The sequence below is a fragment of the Ixodes scapularis genome, unplaced genomic scaffold (genome assembly GCF_016920785.2).
Source record: "Ixodes scapularis isolate PalLabHiFi unplaced genomic scaffold, ASM1692078v2 PGA_scaffold1__304_contigs__length_218370807, whole genome shotgun sequence".
In the NCBI taxonomy this organism is placed as follows: Eukaryota; Metazoa; Arthropoda; class Arachnida; order Ixodida; family Ixodidae; genus Ixodes; species Ixodes scapularis.
In genome coordinates this window covers 65,176,141-65,203,729 of record NW_024609846.1, presented here as the reverse complement: position 1 = coordinate 65,203,729, position 27,589 = coordinate 65,176,141, and the positions used below count along the sequence as shown (strand labels likewise).

General features: G+C 43.8%; 1 pseudogene; it reads left to right on the top strand.

The window, feature by feature from the left end:
• LOC115320999 lies at positions 1–25,646 on the top strand (annotated as a pseudogene).
• Positions 25,647–27,589: the final 1,943 nt, after the last annotated feature.

The following is a 27,589-nucleotide window of genomic DNA, read 5'->3' as shown; positions in this document are numbered from 1 at the left end:
ATGGGGAGCGTGCTGGTAAGGGTAATATTAATCGTTTGTACAGAGATCAAATACCGTGTCATCTAATGAGCTCCATGGCGCAAATGAGATGACTCATTTACAGGGAGCTTTGGTGAAACGTCACTACCCGAGGCGTTTTGTTGACGAGGTCAAAAACAAAATGAAACAAAATGTGGAACCGTGAGAAAGGGAAAGAGATAAGAATGTAGTGTGCATCCCCTATGTCAAAGGAGTCTCCGAACCTCTTAGTCGCGCTTTGAGGCCCCTTGGCATCCGAACTGTTTTCAAGCCATACAGAACTATTGGAAATTCCGTTTCCAAACCAAAGGACCCAACCCCGGCGAACGTCCAAAGAGGCGTTATCTACAAGATTCCCTGCAGTAACTGCCCAGCATCCTACATTGGTGAAACCGGACGGAGGAGAGATACCAGACTCAAAGAACACAAGCGTGACGTCACGTACGCATCCCACGCGACGCGACTGAAGACTGAACTGGTGGACCATGCGTGGACAATGGGGCATTCTTTCGACTTTCCGGCCGCGACGACCTTGGCGAGAGAGGACAGATGGGGGCCCCGAAAGCTTCTAGAATCGTGGTTTCTTCGCAGGGACACATCCGTGTGCAACAAAAACCGCGGCCCTCTCCACGAAGCTTACACGGACATTCGTGATAAATAGCGTTGAGTTTAGGTTGAACCCTGCATTTGCTGTGTAACTACTGATGATGCCTCCCGCATGGGAGGCGAAACGTCTAATGAAGTTGTTTTTTCTGTTATGTCAAGTCGGTGTACTTATTTTAATTATGACGTCTCCCGGCTTTTGGAGTATTTTTGCAATTATATTAATAAAGGGAAGAATGTTTGCTTCCAGTTGGGAAGAGTCTTGTCCGCCCTTCTCTTTAATGTTCTTTCTTCTTTTTTTCTTCTTTCTTTTTCTGATTTTCTTCAGCACGAGATTCCGATTCAACGGCAAAAAGAAAATCGCAATGGACCTTTTCCGAGAAGCGTTCTGCGCACGCGCGAGCGCCCGATGCCAAGCGGTGGAAGTCGGCACGAAAAAATCGAGGAAATTCGGAATGAGGCTGTAAATCGACGAGTAGAACACGTAATTGCAGCATATATATAATTGTGTTACACAAAAAAAGAAAGTGGACGGAAAGAAAAACACGACGTTTGGGTGGACGCTACGGATTTCCTTCTTTAAAGTCGCGCTAGGCCTACCTCGTTGCGTTGGGCGGTTGGGCACGCGACGCTGCTCAGAGAGCGAAGCAACTGGTAACGTAGCTCCCATTATCGATGGTAGCGCAGGTAGGTCACTTCCTCGATTTTTAGTTCGTGCAGCCACCGCCTGGTGCCGTCGGTATTTGGAAAAGGTCCATTAAACAATCACTCAAATAATCTTAAGGTTCGTTGATGAACTGCCAGTTCTGATATGCGTTAGGCGGACGGTGATCAAAAAGCCTCGTGAGAGACACTAGCCCTCATCAGTAAAAGAATGTTGCTGCGACCGATGCTGTCTGTGTCGTGGTGCGGGTCGTTTGTAGGAGTTGGAGAGTCTATTATGTTTGAATAGAAGATTATTCAGCAATATATTTATAATGTTCGCCTTTTGACATCCGCAGTCCTCACCGAGAAAATTGAAGCGGGTGAACTCACACTACCGAGAAAAGAACACGCACGCTACTGCGTTACTCGGTTACACTGGTTTGTTCCACTCGCGGCAGATATATTAGAATAGTTTGTTTCGCTTGTTTCAGTTGTCCTGCCAACGAACAGTTTGCGGGTCGTAACCAAAAGAGGCTCTCTCCTCATAGCAACGTAGTGGAATTGTTCCGACTCCGAAAGACGTACCCACACCATGGCACAGTAAAGGAAACCATTGTCTGCAGCGGAACTTAATAGCAGGCTAAGTTCCAATATAGAAATAACTTCTTTTCATGCCAAACAGTTATATTACTGCAAAAGCTAAAAGTGAAAACAAAATGCATAGAACCTGCGCTTTTACATCCCACAGTACCAATACTAAGTAATCTGGGTTGGAATTCATTGTTTTGTCGAATTGCCAAGCTGGTGAACCTATTCATCTATTTTAAAAGAAACAAATATTTAACATAAATAGTGCAGTTCACCAGGAGACAGGCATCCCTCGTCGTCTGCCTAGAGCAGACGACGCATGCACACGAGTGATTATTTAAATTTAGGTCGTACGCTAGTAACACGATTTGATCTTCGCTGAAACAACGAGCGGTACCGAACCCTTTTCCGCTAAAACTGTTTTCTCAGCGATACTATAGAGAGTATTCACTGGCGGCCATAGCTGTGTGCGCGACTGCTCAGCGGTTGCTGACAGCGTGCTTCCACAGTTCTTTCGCCACGTGGATTCCGCACCACCAAGATTACCGGCCTTAGCAGCCTATTAACGTGAGCTCGTTCCGTGCATGCGCTCTAAACATCGCCCTCAAATATGGCGTCCGGTGAATACTCCCTATACGACAAAACAAATGCAAGAATATACACCATCGCGCGCGCGAACGTGGAAAGCCTATGGGGCGACAGCGCTTCTATCCCCACTTTGATGATGATGATGATGGCGCGACAGTAGCGCCACCTCTAGGTCGATCTCAAGGCTAATACTGGAAACTCCTCCAAAAACCCATAGGAGCGCCGGCGAACCCAACAGTGGCGCCTCTAGCGGATTCGGAGTCTACGGAAGCAGATGACGCAGTGGAAAAGTAAAGGCTCCACGATGTCCTCAAGCATTGCGAGCACCGTATCGCTCCCCCAACTGAAACAATTAATTACAGCCAGTCCGCTTGCAAAGCGGAATCCAATGATCGCAACTGCAACGACAATCAAATAACAACGCGCGCACAAACAAAGATAGAGCAGTTTATTTAGCGGTCTCAGACGACACTCAGTGGATCATAATCTGGGAAGCGGAAAGAGGCATTTAGCTACTCGAACTACGTCGTAAGAGGTTGACGTTGATCTGTTACAAACCAATCTGTCACAATTTCTTACCTAAAAACGTGAGGAATTAAAACGTGCGCAAACAACATGTTAAGATTACCAGAGCAAGCGCACCAGCCACTGCAGCATAAAAAGAATAAAAAGTAACGAGAAAAATGACCGTGCAAACACTTTCCGAACTATGCAGGAAAGACAGCTAGGGTCCCCATCCCAGACAAAAATAAAAAAATAGTTAACAGTCTCGAACAAGAGCGGATAAAGCTAGGGAGTTAGGAGACGGTACAAAGATAAAAATCACGCGGCAAAGTAACTCCATTAACGATGACGATTGTTCCGCAGGTGGTGGTCGCCATAAGTGTTAAGTCCCCAACAAACAAAGCGGAAGCAAGAGGACAAAAGTAATCGGAAAAGAAATTACTTTTTTTCAGCTGCTTGTTACACGTTTGTTTATTTCCTTTCACGGCGTTGGTAGGAACTAATAACAGAGTAGGGGAAAGGAATAACGTAGTCCAGCTCGCACTGCCCGCTAACTAAGAGTCGCAAGCAGCAACTTGGTACTATCGGGAAAAAATGAAATCCGAACAGAGGAGCGCGTGGCTCGCGGTACAGGCTGCGCCGCCTGGAAGTGAGCCTAGGAGCGAGGGTGCGTGGCCTACTCCGACGTGTTCACGCCCCTCCATCTGCGCTCCCCAAGCTTCGGCAGTGCGCCTCTTAGTGCGCTGAAAGCTATCACCGCTATCTTTGCTGGCTCAGCGCGTGCGATGCAAAGAAGCTCGCCGCACTCGCCGAGCAGGCAAAGATAGCGGTGACAGCTTTCAGCGCACTAAGAGGCGCACTGCCGAAGCTTGGGGAGCGCAGAGGGAGGGGTGTGAACACGTCGGAGTAGGCCACGCACCGTCGCCCCTAGGTTCACTTCCAGGCGGCGCAGCCTGTACCGCGAGCCACGCGCTCCTCTGTTCGCATTTCATTTTTCCCCGATAGTACGTGCAAGCAGTGTGTGACCTTTTTCGCTTTTGCATTTCTTTTCCCAGTGACTTTGGCAGGTTTTTTGTTTGCTGGCTCGACGATGCCGTTCAAAAGTGCATTCAAGTTCTTGTTGACGTACGTGTCCAGGCAATCTTTGCGCACCGTGCCTTTGTTTCGAGTGTCCATCAGCGGACTCAAGCCCGCCTTCAGCTGAACTTTTGTCTGGTGCAATATATCCGTGAAGTGTGTCGAAGGTACGGCTGATGTTAGCAGTTAGGTGACAAGCTACGTCGAAAGGTGGCGTCATATTCGCATGCGAATATTTCTTGTTCTTCACCAGAATGTCTTTCAAGGTGTTCCGTATTTCTGATCGCAGTTGGACTTAGCAAGCATGATGACAGATCGGACAGGTTTCCCGGCTACATAGAACTGAGTGTCCAGTTGTGCATCTGGTCTGTCGTCCGTGAAGTTCTTCGCAATCTCCGAGGAATTGTCATAATCGTCTGTTGAGGTGTCAGTAGCAATTTTTTAAGCCAGACTTGAATAGCTCTTCCAGTTTAATTTGAATGCTGCAGTAACTTAATTGCTCACATTTATTCGGTCTGCGGGAAACGGAAGAACAATTTCCCACCACATCGCAAAAAAACAAACAAAAAAACTTGTTTTTGCAGTGGTAAGCAACAAATGGCATGCCTGCCATCTCCAAGAATGCGCTAGTGTATGCCCGAAGGCGGCCGGTTGATCAACAAACGATGACCCATAGCAGATTTACCCGCGTACAGAAATAAAATCCGAATAGGAAATGTATAACAAGATTAAACGTTTTAATATATATAATAAACATCGAAACGCACATATGAAGATTTGGGATTAGAAACTCAATCGAAAGCGAAACTAGATGGTTATCGCAGATGGCAGTGAAAGAAAACAACAACAAAATTGCAAACGGCCCTCAAAAAGTCCGGGCATAGCGTAGCAGCCGAAACGACGGTAGTAAGCGTCGAAGTGAAGGAAAGGGAGTAAAAACTAAGCCAAACAAGGCAAAGCAACATAAGTGATGGTTCTAAAGTCAAGTCAACAATATAAAGAAAAAAAGGAACAAAAAAAAGTCAAAGCCGTTTACAACTCCCTGTAACACCGAATTAGAGCGCAGCTCTTGAGGAGGAGGAGGGAAGGGTACTGAAGGGAGGGTATACCCCTCCTCCTCCTCCCCTCATTCTTCAATCTCCTCCGGGGGGGTCACCTGACCTCGGGGGGAGGGGGCTCACGTGACCTCGGGGGGTCACATGACCTCGGGGGGTCACGTGACCTTGAGGTTACGCCGACGCCGACGCCGCTCAAGCCGGAAACGTGCCCCGAAGAGCTGCGCTCTAAAACATAAAAGCAAGAGGAACAGCGAACACGCCGGCGTTGCTTCGCTTCAACATAAAAAGATAGTGGACTTTGGAAAATGGAAGGAGTTGCAAGATGGTCCAGCGGGGGCCGGCCTTTATCGTAAAAGTCGCAGAAAACGTTAGTCGTCCTGACGGTAACAATCGAAATTCGTGCACCGTATATAACGTCACCGAAATCACCTTTATTTGCGCTAGGACGCTCTCCTCTTTTTTCTTTTGCACGCGCGCGAAGTCTGCTTTTTTGTAACTCCGCTTTTATTAATTTCAGTAATGGCGTGAAACTTGCTTGTGTAACATCGACTTCTTCAAGAGCATACTGATATCGCAGTAACGTGCGTGGTTCAAAAGTGGTATTTTGCTTCCTCATCCGGAAGTGTGAGTCTGAACCAACAGATGGTGGTGGGATCGCCTTCCAGACCTGTACATCAATGCGAGAAATCGTGTGTGGTGGCGCTTCGATACATTGGGGTATTTTTTTATATCCTGAAATCGACATCCCCGGTCCTTTGCTTGTTTTTCGCTGCACGAGCTTTCTTTGGGACGCGCACGGCCGCGGCAGTTTACGTGCAAAAAGGCTAGTTGCCTACGCCCCGAGCTCACGTCTCCAGCGTATGTGGTCAGAACAAAACGCGAAAATCGTCCTTGGCCAAATGGCGAAACACATACACAACAAAACAACTAACGCGTTGAAAAATGTGGAATGGCCTGTGCGTCGTTAGCACCCCGCGGGGATTTCGGAGGCCAATTACATATATTTTAATGCGATTAGATTTAAATAACGGGCCGGCCCTTTTGTCGTGCATGTGTTTGACTCTTTGTGGAATTTCCAGGAAAGCGTGATGGCGCGATAGACTTGGGTTTCCAAAGTTCTAGCTTGATGAATTAAATACCTCAAAAATCAAAACAAAAGAACTATCTTTTGGACGGTCAGGTGCCTCATTTAGGTAGCTGAGTGTTTATTTTGACCAAAACCACGAGATTGAAAAATACAAAAAATGACACTCAGGTTTAGATATTGAGCTTGGTGAACCCAAAGTAGGACTGGCGCGGGAGTCATAACAAAAGATACCAAGGTTAAAATTAACTCAGATCAATAAATGATAAGAATTAATTTTAATGCGAGTTTACTGATACATTCAATGACTGTCCAGGCAAAGGTTCTTTGTCTGTAGATAGCTTTTGCACCGAATTTAGACAATGTACACGTCTTCACTTGGTGATATATGCGCGCAAGTAGTGGTGTGCAAAAATGAAAACAGGTGCAAACGGGTGGAGTTTGACGTTGCATAAAATATAGTGTGAGCACGCACATGGTACGCTAATTAAGACTGAAACAACGCTACATTTTACACTACCGTTTAGCGTATCGAAAGCTAAGGGTGCATCGAAAGCTAAAGCTTGTACACATATACTGCTCAGTCCGTTACGTTTGAATGTCCATCGTAGTTTACTACCAACACTTTTGGTGAAAATTGTCTCCTGACTGCTTGCAATAGAAAGGAAGAAACACTGTGTCTGATACACACTGCCGTCTTACCTCCACCCAACTACACTAACTGCTGTCTCAAATTTCAGTGAACTCTTAGAAGCTGGTGCGTGTATTCTAACTTCCAGTCCATTTTTCTAATCGAAGTCCTCTGCTTAGATATGTTTAACAGCTGAAATTTTATACGGTGTGGGCTATAACAGGATTTGTTGTTGTTTTTCTAGATGGTTCATTATGATGAGAGGTGACGAATTTTGTGAATGTCGTAGTACGTTAACGTTGATTCATGTATCCTACATACTTTGTTGTGAGCTAATCTTTGAGAGCGAAGTTTTGCCTGATATTTTTCGCTTACCTTCGTTCTCATTTATGTCGGTTCCTTATCTGGTATGCGGTACGAAAAAAGAATAAAACATTTCAATCTGAAATAAGCGAGATAATATAGATGAGGCAAAACAAGAATTGTAACAATCACGGATCTCTCGTGAAGGAATTCCAACAGCGTAGAGAGATCAAAACGATGTTTTAATGCATAGCAGAAGCGACGGAATTCAAGATGACCGCGCCCTTGTGGAAAAGGTGCATAGAGAATTGTAAGAAAAGCGACTGCCCGCCGCCATGTCTTTGCTCATGTGAACAAGCTAGTGCAATTGCAAGCTTGCCCAAGATATGTTCACGCGCAAGATGCGCGTGCTTATACACATGGTGCACAAGTCAGGGCGTCATGCTTGCAATAGACCCTTTTCAAAAGTCACAGTCATCTTGTGGCAGTCCCAAAAGCTTCAATATTGCCGCTCTAATGGCTGTGGCATGGGGTCATGAACACCTAAACCAAACATCCTCGACTTCGTTAATCGATTGGACGTAAAAAGACCAACATCTTTTTCGCTTTCTGCTTTAATGGCGGCGTGTGCAAACTACAGGAGGGCGCTCTCTAGCTATCATCATCATCGTTCGTGACGTCACGGGTAGGACATGCTGGGACAGAACGCGCAGACCTTGGATACCTCAGCTCGTCAGCTCGCTTCATGCACTGTTTCGCTAACGCACGTCAATGCCTGTTTCACGCATTGTGTTTATATCTTGAAGGGATAACTGTAGTAGGATATTTTACCAAAGTTTGAAACCGCACGTGGCACGGGTAGTCGTGCCAACAAACATTTTTAGCTATGAGGTGTCGAAGCGTTCGGATGGTGGGATACTGTTATCTACCCCAGTACAAAAAGCTATATGATGAAAATAGAATATTCAGCGCTATATTCCACTACAACCTCTACCACGGAATATTGTTGAAAGTTAGAATGATTAGTAGCTTCTTTTTTTTTTCGAGTTGTGTTTATTGTGTTTGGTTTTAAGGCACGCTAACATCACGGACCTACAGTTTGCTTCGGAACAAGAAAAAGGTGCAAGCCCGACTACTACGAACAAGAGATTAACACCACTTCCCAGCAGAATTCTTCCGGTGTAACAAGTGAAGCCGAAATGGAGTGCGGAAACATAGAACAGATATGTGCCCCACGTGAACTGGGTAACTGCTTCGCTTTGCCGGTACGTAGAAAAGAAATAAAATAAATACGCGCGAAGAATAATTGCGCGAACAAAACAACAGAAAACACGCGTACTGATTTCAGGTAGATCTCGGTATTTTGAGGCTGAAAGAAAGAGTGAAATTCAACGAACTTACCAAGCCTATTTGTCTTCTCAAAGATTTTCAAGACGTATGTCTCAACGCTACCCTCTACATAGCAGGATAGGGTATGGGTAAGTTAAAACTGTTCTAATCGCTTGCCTTTGCGAAAGAAAAAGAAAGCGTGATTATTCATAATGTTTATCACTCTAACGTTTCTCGTCACTTCAAATCTCAAGTAGCTGACAGCTCAAATGACGATGAAGTAATTAAACAAAATAAAAATATACTTTTTTTTTTTTTTTTGGTTGGGTAACGGGTAGTATTCCTTTTTTTTTCTGTGCGATATCAACAGGTGCCACACCTAGATGGCCCGATCTTTGCACTTGTTCGGGGTTGTAGTTACATCATGATTCAAAAGTGAATACACCTCCGAATTCGTATAATTTTCCTTTCTGAGTTGACGGTGACTTTTATGTTCACAAAAGGAAAAAAATATTTAAAAATTTAGTAAGGTAACAATTGTAAGCAAGACATAAGAGTAACTTAGAGCACGTTACGTGCAAAATTGGATTTATATAGCGATCTACGTGACGAAGGTGAAGAATATACTTTAAGTTCTCAGAAACCTATAGGAGAAAGTAAAATAACCACGTTTTGGAGAGGGAATTTTATTTGTACACGTTTGACAATTACAAGGTTCTTTTCCCCCATACACACTTTTTCAATTCCCATTTACTTGGACCGTCTTATTACTGTGGTGTATCGCTTTAGGTTAGCACTACACCATCAACAACACGCTCGAAGTTATAGGTTTCTACGACATTGAAACATAAAGAAACCGATCTGCTAAATAAATGTTTATGGCTACAGGGTCAACCGAAAAAGAAGTGTCCGTATTCCATCACGTTTCTTGTCGTCGGTGTGAAAAAATTGAACATCAACACTCAGATTCTTTCGCATGTTTGACTAGATATCTGTCATGATATTTGAGTATACGAGTATCGCTCCGGCAATCTCAACTGGACAGATTTATCAACATGCCTTGTTTATTGTTCGGGACTCTTATCTTGACCGCAAAATGGACCTCTAGCTGTAGACGTTTTATTTCAGACATTAAGAAGATCAGTGATACTGACGAAGATCATACCGACGAGGAAGCAAACGACGAAACTAAAAATGAAACTCACAAGTTTGAGGTCTCTGCATCTAGCAGGGAAATAAACGACCGTAATAAATTTGCCGAAAAGCTTGCAAGTGAAAAAAAAAGGGAGATAACAGGACACAGTCGTCAGTAAGCTTCCTATTGATTCCAGCACTACAAGTCAATCTCTTGGAAACTCAAGTTAGCTACATCTCGCAAGAGGGGTGTAGCAATGAGGCGAAAGTTGCAATCCCTAGCTATATACGCTGCTCCAGCCTGGAACCAGCTGGTGGCTCCGAGGTTAGTCTCAAAACTTAGATAAATTTGTTATCCTTTTTTGTGACGAATTCTGAAAACGTGGCACGACAAACACATCAACCCTTGTCCCTGACGTCACGATAGACAGGTGGCGCTGGCTGCCAGAGATCCTGAGATGCATCCTGAGATTTTTTTTTTTTGTAGGTTACAAGCATGTGCAGTGCACATCATGGGTCCCACGTGCAGACGTGGCTGTTCGTAAAGAAATTAATTTATGTATACCCCGCCACACGCACCTCAGCTCCGGGTGCTCGCCTAGCCTCATTTGCCGGATATTAACTTAAAACATTCAAATATACAATTATGTAATAGGCTTATGCATACTAACGTAATACGTTCAAAATAGCCGACAAGTTGGTTTTAAAATTATATTATGCTTACAAATCTGCTTGTCTTAATCAGTTCGAACGGAAACCGATAACTCTGAGTATGAAGAGCGATTTCATTCTGTATAACTAGATAAGATCGCGAAGAGAGAGCTCAGGCTTGTACACGTTGGTAGAATAGAAAATGAGAGTTCTGGACCATCCCCCATTCCCCCGATTTCAAAAAATGACCTTCAAGAAATAGCATAAAAACAATATACAAAAATCACCCTGTAGGAACGTATTTCACCACGTCCTTTTTATAAATCGTTCAAAGTATATCCTCTCCGTTCATGTCAACTATCGGTATTACGGAACATCGGCGCTTAAAACTTATCCGATTTCGCCATATCCGGTTTCACCCGGACTGTCAATTTTTTTTTAGTTGATTGAGTTCTTCCTGCTCACTTCCGAGAAACGAACACGATAAGTCCTTATCAGAAACGAACTGTATAAAATAAAACGTTTTCATTTGAAATAACAGCATTTTAAAAATACGAAAAAAATGTATCTTATTAATGGAATCTTTAAAAAAAGATCTCCCGCTCAAAGGCCTTCTATCCTCTGGCTAAGGAGTTGAAGATAACAAACCCAAAGGAAAAAAAAGGAACAAATAGTCCATGAAATTATTATGAACGATGACTACGAAAAATGTCTACGCTTTTTTTCCGTATTTAGCGATGATACGTGCGATAAATCAAAACCCAAAAAGACTAAAAGAAGATATATAAAATGTACATGCGGTCAGCAGATAAATTAATCCTACACAAAGACCTTCATGAACGGAATTCAAAAAGACATCGAAAGTGTGAAGTGACATCAGAGGCCCAAGAAAGCAGTGTGTAAGACTTATACTATGAGAACCTCGATGAATCCTTAACCATTCATGAATCTCTCGAGTTATTTCAAGACAACGCGATGCGAAAGATATTCGAAAGTGTGACAATTACAATAAAGGAGAAAATTCGTGTAAACATTCGTTTAGATGTTGAAATAGAAAGAAGACCAGATCATTGAGTATGGTATAGTCCTTCCGAAGATTGATATCATGAAGAACCTAGATTGAGAAAACGATTCATAATGATGTTCTCATCACATTTCAATAACGTGAATTAGAAGGACCCGGTTGAAACTTTCGAAAAGCAATTAGAATGAATATGGCAGTCACTAAATTGCAACCATTGAAAGGGGCAACAAACATTCCTCTACCAGATGACATAAAGATTAAAAAGGCTGTGATCAATGTTCAAAATACGGACAATAACTGCTTTATGTAGGCTGTGCTCTGAGCATTACACCCAGCAAACGATCATATTTATAGAGTTTCCAAATCCGAAGATTATAAAAATGAACTAAATTTTGACGGCATTGAATTTCCGGTTGGTTTCAGCCAAAGATCATATAAAGTTTGAAAGACAGAATAAAATAAAAATTAATGTGTTTGCCCTGGATGGCACTGTAGGTGAACTCTATAATGGTAAAAAAAACTTATTATAAACGCATAGAAAACCTCCTATTTTATAAAGAACACTATTGTAGGATAAAAAAATCTAAGGAGATTAGTCTCCCACTCAGAACATAACGGAAGGGTATACATGCGAACGATGTGTTTATCAAACTAGGAAGGAAGACATTTTGAATGATCACAAAGAAACTTGCAAACATACCGGAATTGGAAAAGTCGTATTACCAAGACCTTGTCATATTGCATTCAAAAAGTATTTTCGTAAACTCAGAGAAATCGTCTTTTTACGATTCAAAATCACAAAAAAAAAAAACGATTTTGAACCGATTCTTCAGCCAATTTTATTTTTCATTTTATTTATTTCATTTATTTCACCTTAAAAGCCCAGTTAGGGCATTACATAAAGGGGAAGGGGCAGTTTATTAACGTAAAACAACAGAAAAACGCACTAATGGAGAATAATACAAAGAAAGAAGAAACAAGTGTAGTAAAAGTTATACAAAATATAATACAGCAAAGTAGCACACTCATATAAGATGGATTTGAAGGGCACTTAGGAATGCAGTAGAGTCGTTAATTTTAACTAAAGATGATGGCAACTGGTTCCATTTAGAAATGGATAGAGGAAGAAAGGATTAATTAAGAGCATTGATCTTACCCAAAAATTCGTTTGATAGCACAGAGTTATTGAAGCGAGATTATATTCTTTCTGGGGTGGGGGGGGGGACAGCAGTGAGTCCTTAATGTCTGAGCAGTGATAATAAATTTTGTGAAGGAGGCAGAGTCGGGAGAGTTTCCTTCGGCAGTGCAAAGGCGCTAGACCGAGTTTATTTTTTAACGTAGAAACACTGGTGAAATGATCATATGATGATAAGATGAAACGAGTCGCCCGGTTCTGCACTGCTTCTAATGTATCGACAAGGTATGATTGATGTGGGTTCCTAATCTATGCTGCATACTCTAGTTTAGGTTTAATGTATGTTCCTAAGCCATCTGTCGAACGTGTGGAGGGGTCTCTCGTAAGTTTCGTCTCATGAATCCAAGAGTCTTCGACGTTTCTGCAGAAATGATTTCAATGTGGGTTGTCCAAGAAGAATTAGTAGTTAATCTGATGCCAAGATATTTGTACATGGAAACTGGTTCGATAACTTCGTTGTCTATGGTATACTGATATGCTAACAGGGACTGCTTTCTGCTGAATTAGATTAATTTGCACTTGAATTTGTTGAGCGACATCAACCATTTTCTGCACCAGTGGCCAATTTTTTCTAGATCATTTTGAAGTTGGAAGTTGTCTGTTACTGATGAAATCTTGTTATATATAACAGAGTCATCTGCAGAAAGCCAAATTATTGAGGCGATGGTACACGGAAGGTCGTTAATGAAGATTAAAAAAGCAGGGGGCCAAGAACGGAACCTTGTGGAACCCCTGACGTAACGCTTGTTAGTCTTGATTCGTGATCGTTAGTGACTGTATTGAACGCAAGATGCAAGAAAATGATTAATCCAGGAAAGTACTAAGGGGTCTAAGTGCAGTGATGAGAGCTTGGAGAGAAGACGTCGGTGAGGAACACGATGAACGCTTTTGAGAAGTCCAGAAAAATGGCGTCGCTTTGTACACGACTTTCAAGGTTTGTGTACAATTCGTGAACAATTTCGCACAGCTGAGTCTGGCAAGAGAAACCCCTGCGGAGCCATGCTGATGTCTGAAGAGAAAATTGTTTGAGGAAAAGTGAGTCATGATATGTGAATACAAGATGTGCTCTAGAAGTTCAGACGATATGCAGGTTAAAGATGAGAATACAGGAACAAGATACCAAATCACACACCATCCAGTTTTGTAATTTACGTTGTCAGTGTTTACAGTAATATAAAGCGTCCACTGCGTGTTTATCGAGGTAAAAATGCTGCAAAGGTATTTTGTGAAAAGATCACAAATATTGCTAAAGAAATTCATAACTTACTCGGGTTAAACAAAGAAATGATTCCTCTTGATAAAGAACGAGAAACTTATGCGGATATGACTGTCATGTAGTTATTTAAAAGAAAAACCTAAATTATGACAAACCAGATTGGAAGCTTTTTCTAAACAATAAAGAAAATATATATCATTCTCGGAAAAGCTAAAAGAAAAATTGATATTTCTAGATAACTTTAACTTTATGAACAAAAGTTTGAATTAACTTATTTCAAACCTATTTAAGGAACAGTAAGAGAGGTCTCCAAATATCTCAAATATGACATCGTGTTACGAAAAGGTGCATTTCCTTAAGATTAATAGATTCCATTGAAAAATATGATAAAGCCAAACTTCTTTAAAAAAAATAAATTTACAAGTAAGATGACAGGATATGAAACAAATGATGAAGAATGCGAAAAAAGATTACCCGTCTATAAAAATACTGTAAAACACTAGGAGAGTACTCTGACCTGTATCTCAAACAAGAAACAAACTTCCGAGATGTTAAACAACTCCAAGTTTAGAGTGGGACGCGATGTTAAAATTGACTAAAATCAAACTTCAAAAGATTAAAAATATGGATATGTTTCTTACGATAGAAAAAGTTATGAGAGGTGGAATGGCCTATGTAACACAGATATGCGAAAGCAATTAATAAATATTTACCAGATTACAATGTAAATAACTTTTATGGATGGGCCATATCCCAACCGTTACCCTAATGATGGTTTCGAGGTTATAGATCTTCATGAGCCCTTATCCAAAAAAAAAATGGTTACATCCTCGAAGTCGATCTTAAATATACCAAAACATCACACGATAATTATAATGATTTTCCACTGTTCCCAAATAATCAACAGAAAACTTCTCTTAACAATAGAAGATAAAAAATACGTTGTTCATTACGGGGCCTTAAATAAATACATTAAACTTGTGATAAAAGTAACCAAGATACACAGAATTCTTAAATTCAAAGAGAAACCCTTTATAAAGGATTACATATACCTAAACAAAAAATCGAAGTCAAAGCAAAAATGCCTTTGAAAAAGATTTCTTTAAGTTAATGAACAATGCTGTATATGCAAAAGACAATTAAAAAAACGTAAGAAACAAACAGCTTATAGAATTAGTTTTGGATCTCAAAAAGCTTCCAGAACTTGTAAACAAAGTGAATTTCAACTCCAGAAAGTATTCAGTGCGGATTTGGTTTCTATTCACTTTCACATAACAAAAATAGTTGCTGACAAGCCAATATATATTGGAATGTCAGTCTAGAGTTGTCAACAAAGTTAATATACGACTTTCACTATATTTTTTTGAAAAGGCAATACACTGAGGGGTTAAAGATTCTTTACAAAGACACAAATAGTTAGTATATGACATTCATAATAAAGACATCTGCAAAGATATAAAAAAATTAAGTATTTTAATACCTTGGATTATGCAAGAGATCATGAACTATTTACTGGGGGTAATAAAATGTAATAGGTAAGTTTAAAGATGAGTTGAGTGGAAATATTTTGTGGTGACAGAGCAGCAAAGAAGAAGACGTCCATCGAATGCTGGAGCGCGGGGCTGAAAGGCGCCCAGCGCGCGTGACGGATGAAAAAAAATTGTCTTGGCCCGAGCTTCGTCGTATCCGGTCCCTTTCCTTGCTTCTCCACCACACTGGTGACCCGAGAACTATGGACACGAACATGCAAGAAACGGATCGCACGGGCGAGCCTCCCCGTACCCTCAACCACTAGGTTGTACGCCTTCCGCCCTTGTAGCCACAGCACCGGAAATCAGGCTTCTGCAGGTTGAAGCCCGATTCGGCGTCTCGAACGTCACATCACAAGCGACACGTTTCGGCCACCTGGTAGCTGCCCTCCCCAACGAAGTGGCATTGGAAGTCTACGACCTTCTCTCAAATCCGCCCACCGCTGCACCGTAAGACACGCTGAAAGCGGCAATCCTAGACCGAACGGCGGTTTCGGAACGCAAGTGCCTACAGCAGCTGTTGGAAGCAGGAGAGCTCGGAGATCGGCGACCTTCACAGTTACTCCGTCACATGTAAGCCCTGCTTGGCGAGCGCGCAGCGACATTTCATGCGACATTAATAACATAAATTTTCCTAGAACGATTTCCTTCTACTGTCTAGATGCTAGTTACAAGAGCAGCAGATTTGACCCTGCCAGCTCTGGCACTGCAAGCCGTCGTACCACCACAGCCTTTTTTGCACAAAGGTAACGTGCATCAGCTCTCTGAAGCCCGATAGCAGAGATTCGCCTCCTCTGAACATATGACGGCCCTTCGGGAGGAACTAAAGAACCTAGCCACAGTCGTCGCAAGCTCCTTTGTTCGTCATTCACAGCGATCCCGTAACCTGTCCCGTTCTGCTCGATCTCCCAGCCGAACATCACAATCGCGACAATTTTCCCCTTCAAGAAGCCAGTCTCCAAACGTCCAACCTTGCTGGTACCATTGCAAATTTGGTTTTAGAGAAGAACGCTGCGCGCAGCCTTGTGGATGGTCGGGGAACGAAACCAGGGAACACTAGCAGCGACAAGTGCTCATCCAAAACCTTCTGACAGTCGCCTGTTTTTCCTCAAAGACGGAATGTCAGATGTTCAGTTTCTCATCGACAAAGGGTCCGACGTCAGTATTTTTCCGTCGCAAACCGCTGTCAAAAGCTTCCCTCCCATCTGCTATCTACGAGCAGTAAACGGCAGCAGCATCCCTGTGTACAAGGGAAGGATCCCTTGCTGTCCAACTAGGCATTCGGCGTAGATTTCGTTGGGCATTTCTCGTTGCACCAGTCAGCCACGTCATCCGGGGTGCGGACTTCTTATCACATTTCACACTTTTAGTTGACATGGCACACAAGAAACTCACTGAATCTACCACCGAATTCTCCTTGATGGGCATGCTCACAACTATCTCATCGTTCGCCTTTACAATAAAATGCTCTATTCAAAGAATTCTCGATTTTGACTGCCTCTCCTGACTGAACCAAACCTGCGACGCATGACTTTGCACACCGTATCATCACCCGCAGTCAGCCTACTCATGCAGTTCTCCGGCTATTATCCCCTGAGAAACTTCGCATCGCCCGGCAAGAATTGGAACAGATTTTGGAAATGGGAATCGTTAGGTCATCCTCGAGCTGTTGGTTTTCGCCCCTCCACATGGTTCCCAAGAGAACTGGCGTCTGGGGGACTTGTGGGGTTTACCGTGCTTTAAATTTGGCCACGCTTCCCGATCGCTACCCATTGCCCAACATTCAAGATTTTACTGTGCAACATCAGAGGATCGACTATTTCTTTTTTTCCGAAATAGACCTCACGAAAGTATACCACCAAATTCCTGTAAGCACAAAAGACATCCCCAAGACGGCCATCACGACACCATTTGGCCTGTTTGAGTTCACTCGCATGCCATTTGGGTTAAGAAATGCCGCATAAACTTTTCAGAGATTTATCGACGTCGTGACAAGGGGACTTTTGTTTTCGCGTACGTCAACGATATTCTTGTCGCAAGCACATCACCAAAGGAGCACCTCTGTCCGGCTCCTGTTCAGATACCTTCGAGGCTACAACCTCATCATAAACGAGGACAAGTATGAGTTCGGAGTTCCTTCGCTGGTCTTTTCAGGAGATACGGTGGACAAACCAGGCATTCGACCACTAACGACAAAAGCCAAGGCCCATCTCTGAATTTCCTCACCCTGAATCCCTCCGTCAACTGCGTTGTTCTCGGGGGTTGGAAAATTTTGCCGCCGTTTAATACCACATTGCGCGACCATCCTCCGACCTCTTGAAGCAATGCTCACGCAATACAAGTCTCCAGCAGCTATACTAGCTCTCTTGGACTCAACAGGCCAATAACACTTTCTCCGCTGCTAAGACTAGTTTAGCCCATGCGACACTGTTGGAACATCCCCAACACGATGCTCTTACAAGCATTATGGTAGACACTTCCGGCGTCACTGTCGGTTCTGTGGTACAGCAGTACCCTGGTGGAGCATGAAAACCGCTCTGTTTTTTTCTCGAAGAAATTGACCACTACCGAGAAACGGTAGAACGCTTTTGGCCGAGAGCTATTAGCTGTCTATTAGGCTGTGAAGCATTTCTGATATTTTCTAGAAAGACACCAATTCATCATCGTCGGGGACCACAAGCCGTTGACTCGTATTTTCTAAGCTGACAGAACCAGTTACTCTCCAAGCGAGGTCAGGTACCTCGCTTTCTTGGCAGAATATTCCACAGACATACGACATGTCAAAGGCATGCAAAATATCTCTGCAGACACGCTTAGTCGCATTGCTTCAGTCAACGCCCCCAATTTGTCGCGGGAAACGTTCGCTAGACTGCAGTAACAGGACGAAGAGCTCAGGAAGCTACGCCACTTCTCAACCTTTCTACAGCTCACGGACGTTCCTCATTTTTCGTCAGACATCACCATTGTGCGTGACACTTCCACAAGCAGACAACGCCCGTTCGTCCCTGCAGAGCTAATTACACCGACGAGTTTTCGACTCTTCACATTCTCTCGCTCACCCTGGAATTCGAGCATCTCAAAAACTGACTGCGGAACGCTACTTCTCGCCGGGTATGAACAGCGACGTCCGACAATGGGCAAGAGCATGTTCGCCATGTTTGCGAGCGAAAACGCATCGGCACACTGTAACTCCACTTGCCAAGTTTCTGCCTCCCGACAGCCGTTTTGAAAAAGGCCACATTGATCTGGTCGGGCCTTCACCAGCCTGCAACGGCTACCGATACCTTTTCACGGTTGTTGACCGGTTCAGTCGTTGGCCGGAGGCAACACCGATCCAAAACATCACAGCCGAGACCGTTGCATCAGCTTTCATTATAACTTGGGTTGTGCGCTTCAGAACACCTATCGATGTCGTCACAGAAAAGAGACGACAGTTTAAATTGCCCCTTTTCAGATGCCTCTCTGAGTTACTAGAAACCACACACATACGGACAAATTCCTATTATCCGCAAGCCAATGGACATTTGTTGAGAGATTTCACCGTCAACTGAAAGCTTCTATTATGGCTCACCAAGATCCAACTCGTTGGCCCTTCCTCATTATTTTTCTTGGTCTTCGTGCAGCTGTCAAAGAAGACCTAGCTCGCAGCCCAGCCAAACTCTGCTATTGCACTTCACTTCGTTTGCCGGTTGAGTTGGCAACTCCCTTGCACCCCACAGCAGCGCCTCCCAAGATCGAGCCAAACGTCAAGAGACTAAAGAATATCTTCAGAAAAATCAGGCCAATACCCACCCGGGCAAAAGCAAGAACCAAACCATTCATTAACAAAAATACCTTTGTGAAACAACTCATGTTGTTCTCGGGACAGATGCAGTACGACGCTCTCTTCAGCCACCCTATAACGGCCCACATCTTGTCCTTGCGAGAAATTAGAAAAGTGTCACCATCAAGATTAACGGACGACAGAAAGTGGTTGCCACGGACCACCTCAAACCGGCCTACCTCGAGGCAATCCCAACATTGTGTTTCGACGCCGAAAAACAATGCTCATCGAGGCAGGCAGCTTCCGGCTGACCAGCGACTTTCATTTCAAGACTTCATCAGAAAACTGTTCGTTGGAGCAACTCCGTCTCTGGAGAGGGGAGTCATGCGGTGACAGAGCAACAAAGAAAAATATGTCCTTTAGATGCGGAAACGCGGGGCTTAAAGGCGACAAGCGCGCGTGACGGATATAAAAAAAATAGTCTTTGCCCGAGCTTCGTCATGCCCGGTTCTTTTCCTTCATTCTCCACCACAATCCTAATGGAATTTGTGGCACTTACAAAAAATGTTATTGATATAAATTTATAATACAGGAATATCAAATAAGGTTAAAGTAGTTAATAATATGTAGTGAAAAAGGATCTATACTTTGTCGGTTACAAAAAAGTATTATAAGATAAAAAGATGCAGGCATAAACCAAAATGTGTCAAGGTCGAAAAATTATTATACACCGAGATAGTAGTGATGAAAGCTCTAACCGTTCAGGATGACAAAAGAGTTATCTTAGAAGATGGTGTGGTTAAAGGACCGGTCAGGGGACGGGCGATTCAAAGGCGCTCTATTTCGGTGGTGTCTAGAAAGGAACTTATCCTCGTAAGTGTATAGCTCACGCGCGTCTTTTTTCTCTTTTTCTAATCATGAGACCGGACGGGCCTAGTGTTGCGTCCAGTCCCTACAGATATGCCCCTTCCCCTCCTTAGAGAGAAGTTGGACGAACGATCAAATCACACAAAGATCCGGTTGCAACGAAGTTTCTTTGTCGTCTGGTCGATGTCAGCTAACGCTATTTCTTGCACATGCGCTTGCTCAATATGTGCCGGCTTCAGTGATTTCACAGCGACGGTGTCGCTTTTGCTGTTGTCACACAGGTCAAACGTGTCGCTTCTGTTTTCGACCACTGGAAAAGGTCCCATGTAATGTGGGCGTAGTGGCTTTTTTTGCACCTGTCCTACAAAAACATGAGTGACGTCTTGGAGATCTTGGGTCACATAGTGAGACTTAGAAGTCACATGCCGGGTAGGCACCGGTCGCAAATTGATAAAAAAAATTGCTTAAGTTCCTCTACATAGTCCAACTGCTTTTCATTTTGAGGCAGTTCTATTTAAAAAAAAAAAATCTGATGACAAGCGAAGTGCATTGTCGTACACAAGTACGTCGGTTGGGCATTCGAGGTTCACCTTCAAGGTTGTCTGGATTTCAAGAAGCGCAAGGGGAGGAGAACGAACCCCATCCGAGGAACCACCGTAAGCTGCAAGAGCCGATTTCAAATGTCGATGAAATCGTTCGACCATCCCGTCTGACTGTGGGTGGTAGGTAGTCGTTCTCAAGCGGTTGGTTTCCAGCAATCGTGTGGGCTCGGCAAAAAGTGTCGATTCAAATTGTCGACCCCTGTCGGTAACAATCTCTGAGGGACAGCCAAAACAGGATACCCGTATGACGATAAACACCTCAGCGACGATGGCAGTGGTGATATCGGGCAGTGGGATTGCCTCTGGCCATCGTGTAAATTTGTGGAAGCACGTTAGGATGTAGCGCTGTCCCTGAGAAATCGGTAGGGGTCCGACCATGTCCTGATGTATCTTGTTGAAACGGCTGTCTGGTTGGAGGAATTGTCGACATGGCGGTACCGGATGCCTCTGGCCTTTCACGCACTGACATGCGATGCAAGAACGTCGGTTTGACCAAAATGTGGTCAAACTCTCGGTGAGTATCGCGGGGCTACTCTAGGGCTTGACGGCGAAGTCGACAGTAAACAGGTGGTCCTGTCGTCACGATCTGGTGTTGCACGTCGTGCGAAACGGGTTTTGTCCAATCAAGTGACTAAACAAAACTCGGAAACTTACTCAGCGAGGTCTTGAACGCTTCTTATGGGATCGTGTAGGTAGAGGTGTAGACTGCATTATCGTCCGTTGCGATACCATGGATGGAACTTCGCGTGGTAGAGTCTAGCAGTCACCTGCTTCCAACATCCACGAGGAGCTTGTAGTGGTTGAGAACGTCCGCGCCGAGAATTTCTTGACTGACATCGACCACCAAGAAAACCTACCGGAAAACCCGCCGGAAGTCAAGTCTTAAGGTAATCGACCGTTCTCGGTAGACTGGGATGGTGCTGTTGTTTACAGAGCGCAGAAAATAGATCGGTATCAAGAAACGGTCGGAACGCGTTGCTGGAACTGCGCTGATCTCGGCTCCGGCGTCGACAAGGTAGCGGTTCTTGGTGATCACTCGGTCACACATGTAGAACAGCCAACTTCGTCAAGGCCCTGACCACTCGTCACCTCTAGAGGTCGGCCGGCTTGTTTCCCTGCCATGAACAGGGGCGGAGGCAATGACGGGCGTTGGCACAGAAGCGGCGTTGGTAGTAGCAGACCCCGGAAGGACCCAGCTATCGCGTGCTTTCGACGCGTGCCCGACGGGACGCCGAACGCCTGCGACGTGACACACGAGGGGGGGGGGGGGGGGGGGGGGGGGGGGGCTTGTGCAGCTGCGATGACGATCTCCAAACGTTGACAAAGTTGCTCGATGTTGGTCTGGGGAGGCTGGCTGTTGGCGGCCGATACAGAGTCCAGGGCTATTGGTTGCTGTGGAGTCACGGTAATATTGGCGATGGATGGAGTGGTCACATCTATGACTGCGTCGGCCAGCGTGGCAAGTCCGGTGAGGTCCAACGTTGTTACTGTTGTCAAAACCATCTGACCATTGGAAGGAATCCTTTGAAAGAACAGCTCGCGGAGGAATACGTCGTCCAGAGTGTTAGCGCGCTCTCCAAGAAGCTGGGTCATGCGCCGCAGTAACTAGCTTGGCCGCCGGTCACCGAGCTCTTCCGCCGAGAGAAGCTGCTGCACGCGGGAGCGTTCCTAAACCTCGGTGCGCCTGAGCAGAACATTCTTCAGTTGGTCATACGGTATTGCTAGAGATGGATTTGCCAGAACGTCGTAGACTTCGTCGGCGGCCGCTAATCTCGCAAATTCTAGATTGTTTGTTACTTCCACTCAAATTCAAAAACTAAATAAGGGTAAGCCTGTGGACATAAAGTTCAGTAAACCACAGTTAAGAAGTCAAAATACACAATAAGGTTTTTTTGTTTTTTTTGCCAGTCTTTGGGGTCTTAGCAGTGTTAGCAGCCAGAGACCTGCCACTTGTCAAAGGGGCCTTAATAAGAGCCCCAGCGGCTGGAGCTGCGAAAGCTGTTGAGAAAATTGCTAGCAAGGGTGTTAGGATAATTTGTTAAAAAAACTAATAAAGTTACCGCTAAGTTCTACAGATATTATTAAGTTATTAAAACAAAAACTGAGATTTAGTTGTGTATTTTCAACACATATGTCGCCTAAACGAATAATTAAGTTTGGTGTGAAAAATAATTATCATTTTCCATTTTCTAGAACTCATATGGTTTTGTTATTTTAATCTGTCAAAAGTATATGGAATTCTCCGATACCTTTGGTCTACCCCCGGATAAAAAAAAATATTAAAGTATATGAGAACAAGTAATAAAGATATGCTCTCTGATTCATCACAGATTCTAAGTATAAACTTCTTTTTACGTGGTGAATATTGTATTCACTCTTTTCCTAATTGTCTTGAGGATAAAACACAATATGATATTATTCAAAAGTTTTCATCAAATCTAGAACATAATGATAAATAATTGGTTAGGCATTTTTATCCTACTAATAAACAAAAAAAGAACTTAAGAAAAAAGTATACGTATTCAGAAGACCCTATCAATATTATCAGACTTTAAGTGGATTTCTCACTCCCACTAAGATTGCTTGTTCAGCAAGTGAATTAACTGCATTTGTTTTCTTTCCCTTGGCTGGTTAGGCGGTCAGTATTTTACTCGTTGATTCAATTGAACAAACTTTTTATGTACATGAAAGAAAATAATGATATTTAATTCCTTTAAGTTTATAAAGAACTTCTGAGCTTATAATAAACAAATGAAATTTCCGAATTTGAGGTTATGAATAGACAAAATTGATTTCATAAAGTCAACCAAACATCTTGCTAGGCAGAAATATATATAAAAAAAACTGAACGGCTATAAATGTTTTCAGGAAACCTTAGGTTCTTGGAGATTTCATCATCAGTTAGCGTGATGTCCACGTCCCAGATCGCACCTGTGGCGTAATGTCTGGGAAGAGTTTCATACACTCTGACTTTAATTTTCCCGAGCGCTTTGTAGCGTAGCAGTCCTCGTGTCGTCCTTCCATATTTTACGTCCACATCAATGAGATTCAGGCGGTTGTTTTACCTGATTCTCAAGATACATTCAGGGAACATCTCTAGAGCAAGGAACAGTCTCAGGCTGCTCAGCCACGTAATTACTTGGTTCTCCTCTATTGGTGTGAATATGCCAGTAAGCTCTTCAGGCACTTCTGCAGCAGTGCAGACTATCTCAGCACTTAGGCTCGATTTAAAGCTTTTTTGTTTTCGATTTTTTTTCTTTGCGTCGTTTTGGTATGGTTTGTCAAAATCGGAAAGCTCTATGTCACTAGTTGGCACAATGACCCGCCGCGAAGAGGCTGTGGCACATTGCTGACCTGGAGTAATAGCCTCAGCTGTTTTTATGGGCGAGTCCTTGCCTTCTGATCCAGCGATTGAGCTGGCATAGGTGGAGGAAGACCGAGTGTACCGGTCGGTGGAGACGTGATGACTTGAATGTAGCGAGGGTGGCCCAGAAGACATGCGAGGTCGATTCCCGTGCACCGGAGAAAACCACAGTGTGGCAGACCACACCGTGGATGGGAAAAGTCAACTTACAAGCTTTGTCTGGAGCTCAATCTATTCAGACTGACTGATAATAATAAAAAAAAATAATCCAAGCAGCGAGCTTGGAATAACGCGACCGTCTTCAAAACACTACTTCATCCCCTGTGGGTGCGTGCAATTGTTTTTAATATATAGTACAATACAATACAATCCAGAAAGTTTGAGTATAACGACGTATTACCACTTCCCGTAATAATCCCGAAACTTTAAAAAAGCTATTAACATTTTTCAATAAAAGTAATAATACGTTAATGCGAGATTCATGTTGTCCTGTCCTGCAGTTTCTCCACTCTTCATAATTAAAGAAATGGTAATTATACGTGAAATGCAAAACGTTAATAAGTTTGACAGTATCCCGAGGTCATGTATGATATTTAGCGCATATAGGTAAATAATTACGAGCTAAGAACGCAAAGCAATCATCGCTGCGTTGGAAATTGACTGACACATTCCTCCCGTTCCCAAATGTCAAACTACGAGAAATGAGTGAATGTTGGTTTGGGCTAATAAATGAGTTCAAATACCTTTGACTTCTTGGGGTCTCGCAGTGCCTGTTTCTTTTCGAAATGAACGCTTTAAGTAGAAACACATGGAAAAAAGCGGACACCCTGTACGGTTCCGTGTCGTTCTGAACGTCTCTAAATCCACGGTCATACCCTGTACGGTTCAATCACGCTGCCCAAGAGGGGCGGTGTTCGCCACATGATAGCAGGACTAACTGACAACACGCCTTAAGCACCTTAGAAGCCTGTTCGAGTCATGTTTGCTTCATACATATGTATGCTTAGAACATGTCTGCAGACTGTTTTTGTACGACCAATGTCTGACAGAAGCGTCACACATCTGACAATTTTCGCAGACTATTTTGATTAAGATGTATTAGCTGGGTGAACGAGGCTGAAGGCTCGCTGCTAATGTTGGGAACTTATAACGCTCATTGTACCGCGTTATAATTTTGTTGATTATGTTTCAAGGCTTCAGGTGTTCCTGCCTGTATACCGACCCGCGATGCACTCGGAACCCCGCACACAAAAAGGGCACGCGGTGCTACCGTACCCCAATGATCAAGCAGCCTCACTGGCAGAAACGCGTCCGCATCTTTTGTTACTACATGGTACGTGCCACGTGGCAACATGACATGGATGCGTGACATGTACTGTATTTATAATATTACATGACTATTGAAGAATGATACATGTCACCCTTCTGTGTTGTTCGAATGATGGAAGGAAAACCATTGTTCGGTGTCCCTAGTGTACAGCGCGTGCACTATGCATACAGGCACAAGTGCAAGAGCAGAGCGTCACCACTTGTCTTTAAACGATTCGTAACAAACTTTTCACCTATACTCTTTATCTTCTTTTCAGGGAGATAGCGGTGGTCCTGTGATGTACGAGCTCAATCGTCAATGAACTGTAGATTCGATATACGTCATCGCCGTTTATAATGAACGTACTAAGAAAGATGGAGTTCTTCTCTATATTCGAGTGTCGCACTTCATGGAGGTGTTCATAAAACCTTACGTGAATCTCCTCAGTCAACAGGGCGCTGCGGACTGCGAAAGATTGTGCGCCACGGAAGAAGCTCTGAAGCAATGCTCCGATACATTCACCCAAACACAAAGAGAAAAATACAAAACTCCACGGAACAATGAACCCACGGTCTTTACTCACTCATTCCGTAGACGGAAGCTGCACAGAAGCCTTACATAACGCTTCATACTCCCTCGTTGTCTTCGATCGAACCACCAGCATAACAACAATTCAAACGACCATATATTATTGCCAAATCTTTCTAAAGGCAAAACTATGTTTTCCCTACGATTCCTTGGAAGGCAGTTTGCGAATCACAAAATATTACGTGTGTGTGTGTGTGTGTGTGTGTGTGTGTGTGTGTGGGTGGGTGTGGGTGGGTGGGTGTGGGTGTGCGTGCGTGCGCGCGTGCGTGTGTGCGTGCGCGTGTTAGTGTGTCTGTGATGCAAAATTTCCTTGGTGGATTGGGAGCTATCCAAATGCTCTATATCCACCGATCCACCGATGTTTGTTTGCAAACAAACTCACTACTGCCTGCTACTGGTGAAAACATGCGCGCTTCCGGTTTTCCTCTTCTTTCCATTATTTTTTATTATTGTATTATTTCTACTACTTCCTAAAATGCGAGCCGGTTCCTACAAACGTATTACAGATAGTTTTCCAAGAGGAAATCTTCTTACCCGATCGCTGTACATTGGTGGAGAACAAATAAACACACTAACGGATGTCTGCTCGGTAGCCAAATACTTTTCCGGCCTAGTGGTATTAACGCCCACCGAATGCGGCGAAAAGGCGATTGCGAACTCTGCCTCTGGGCACCGCCATGTTCCTGCTCGTGTGAGGAAGCACGTGAAATTGCAAGCCTGCCAAAGCCACCTTCAAGCGCATGCTGGACGTGCTTGAGCGCATGCGTAGGCAGCATAGGGCGCCAGTCGGGACGCCATGCTTGCAAGCGCCTTTATTGCGGTAGCCATGAGGACGAGTTTGCGTACCCAAGAAGATGCCAACAAAACAAGCGCTCCAAAACCACTCCCAATCCACCAAGAAAATGGATTCCGCATGAAAGTGCACAAGTAAATAAAACAAGAGAATAAATCATGTATATAAAAAAAATGAAAATCAGAGTTTCATTTTTATATATATATTCTACGAAGCCTCCCCTTCTTCAGAAATGTTTCACTGTTGTCGATAAATCATGAATACAAAATAGGATATGTGTGCAATTTGTACGCAGAAAAAAAAATCAAAAATGTCTTCCAAAATATTACAGTTCATCAATGTACACTCTAAAAAAAAGCCCGTGCATCCGCTTTCCCGAACAACACTTGGAGAGCCAATCACAGCAACTTACGAAGGCAGCTCACGAATGACGATGGCGAAACATATGTTTAGACCAAAAAACGCAGTCTGAGTTGTGACATTAAGCAATGCAAGCTTGATGTTTTGCATTGCTTATTGTCACAACTCAGACTGCGTTTTTTGGTCTAAACATATGTTTCGGCATCGCCATTCGCTGAGCTGCTTTCGTAAGTCGCCGTGATTGGCTCTCCGAGTGTCGTGCGGGAAAGTGCACGCGCGAGCGTTTTTTAGGGTGTAGCAGCGTATTCCACTTAGAGCAATGTACCCCTATGTCGTTCCTGATTGGTTATCCTCCTCTGTGGAGGGACACACTGGAGGAGCACGTGGCTGCTCATCTAATGCTCCACAAAGCACGCAATGGACTAATCACTGCGACTTACGTAGTGCGCCCACCGAATGAAGTGACAGCAAATGAAGAAAAAGTAAATTAACATATCGAGTAGAATGTTAAAACTGCCCTCCCCCCCCCCCCCCCTTTTCCACCCGCCCTCCGACTACAGCAAGCAAAGGAGTCATGACGGCTTTACACCGCTTCACTCGAAGTCCGAGCGCCAAGGCTACGAGCCAATGAGGACAATGAAACTGCTCGAGAAAGCACCTAGATCACGGCATTCTACGCGCTTCTGAGCGTGTGTTACCGCCGGCTAATCCAATCAAGTGAGAAGAAATCGTCGGGACGTTGCGTTTTTAGTCTGTTGTGTATTGC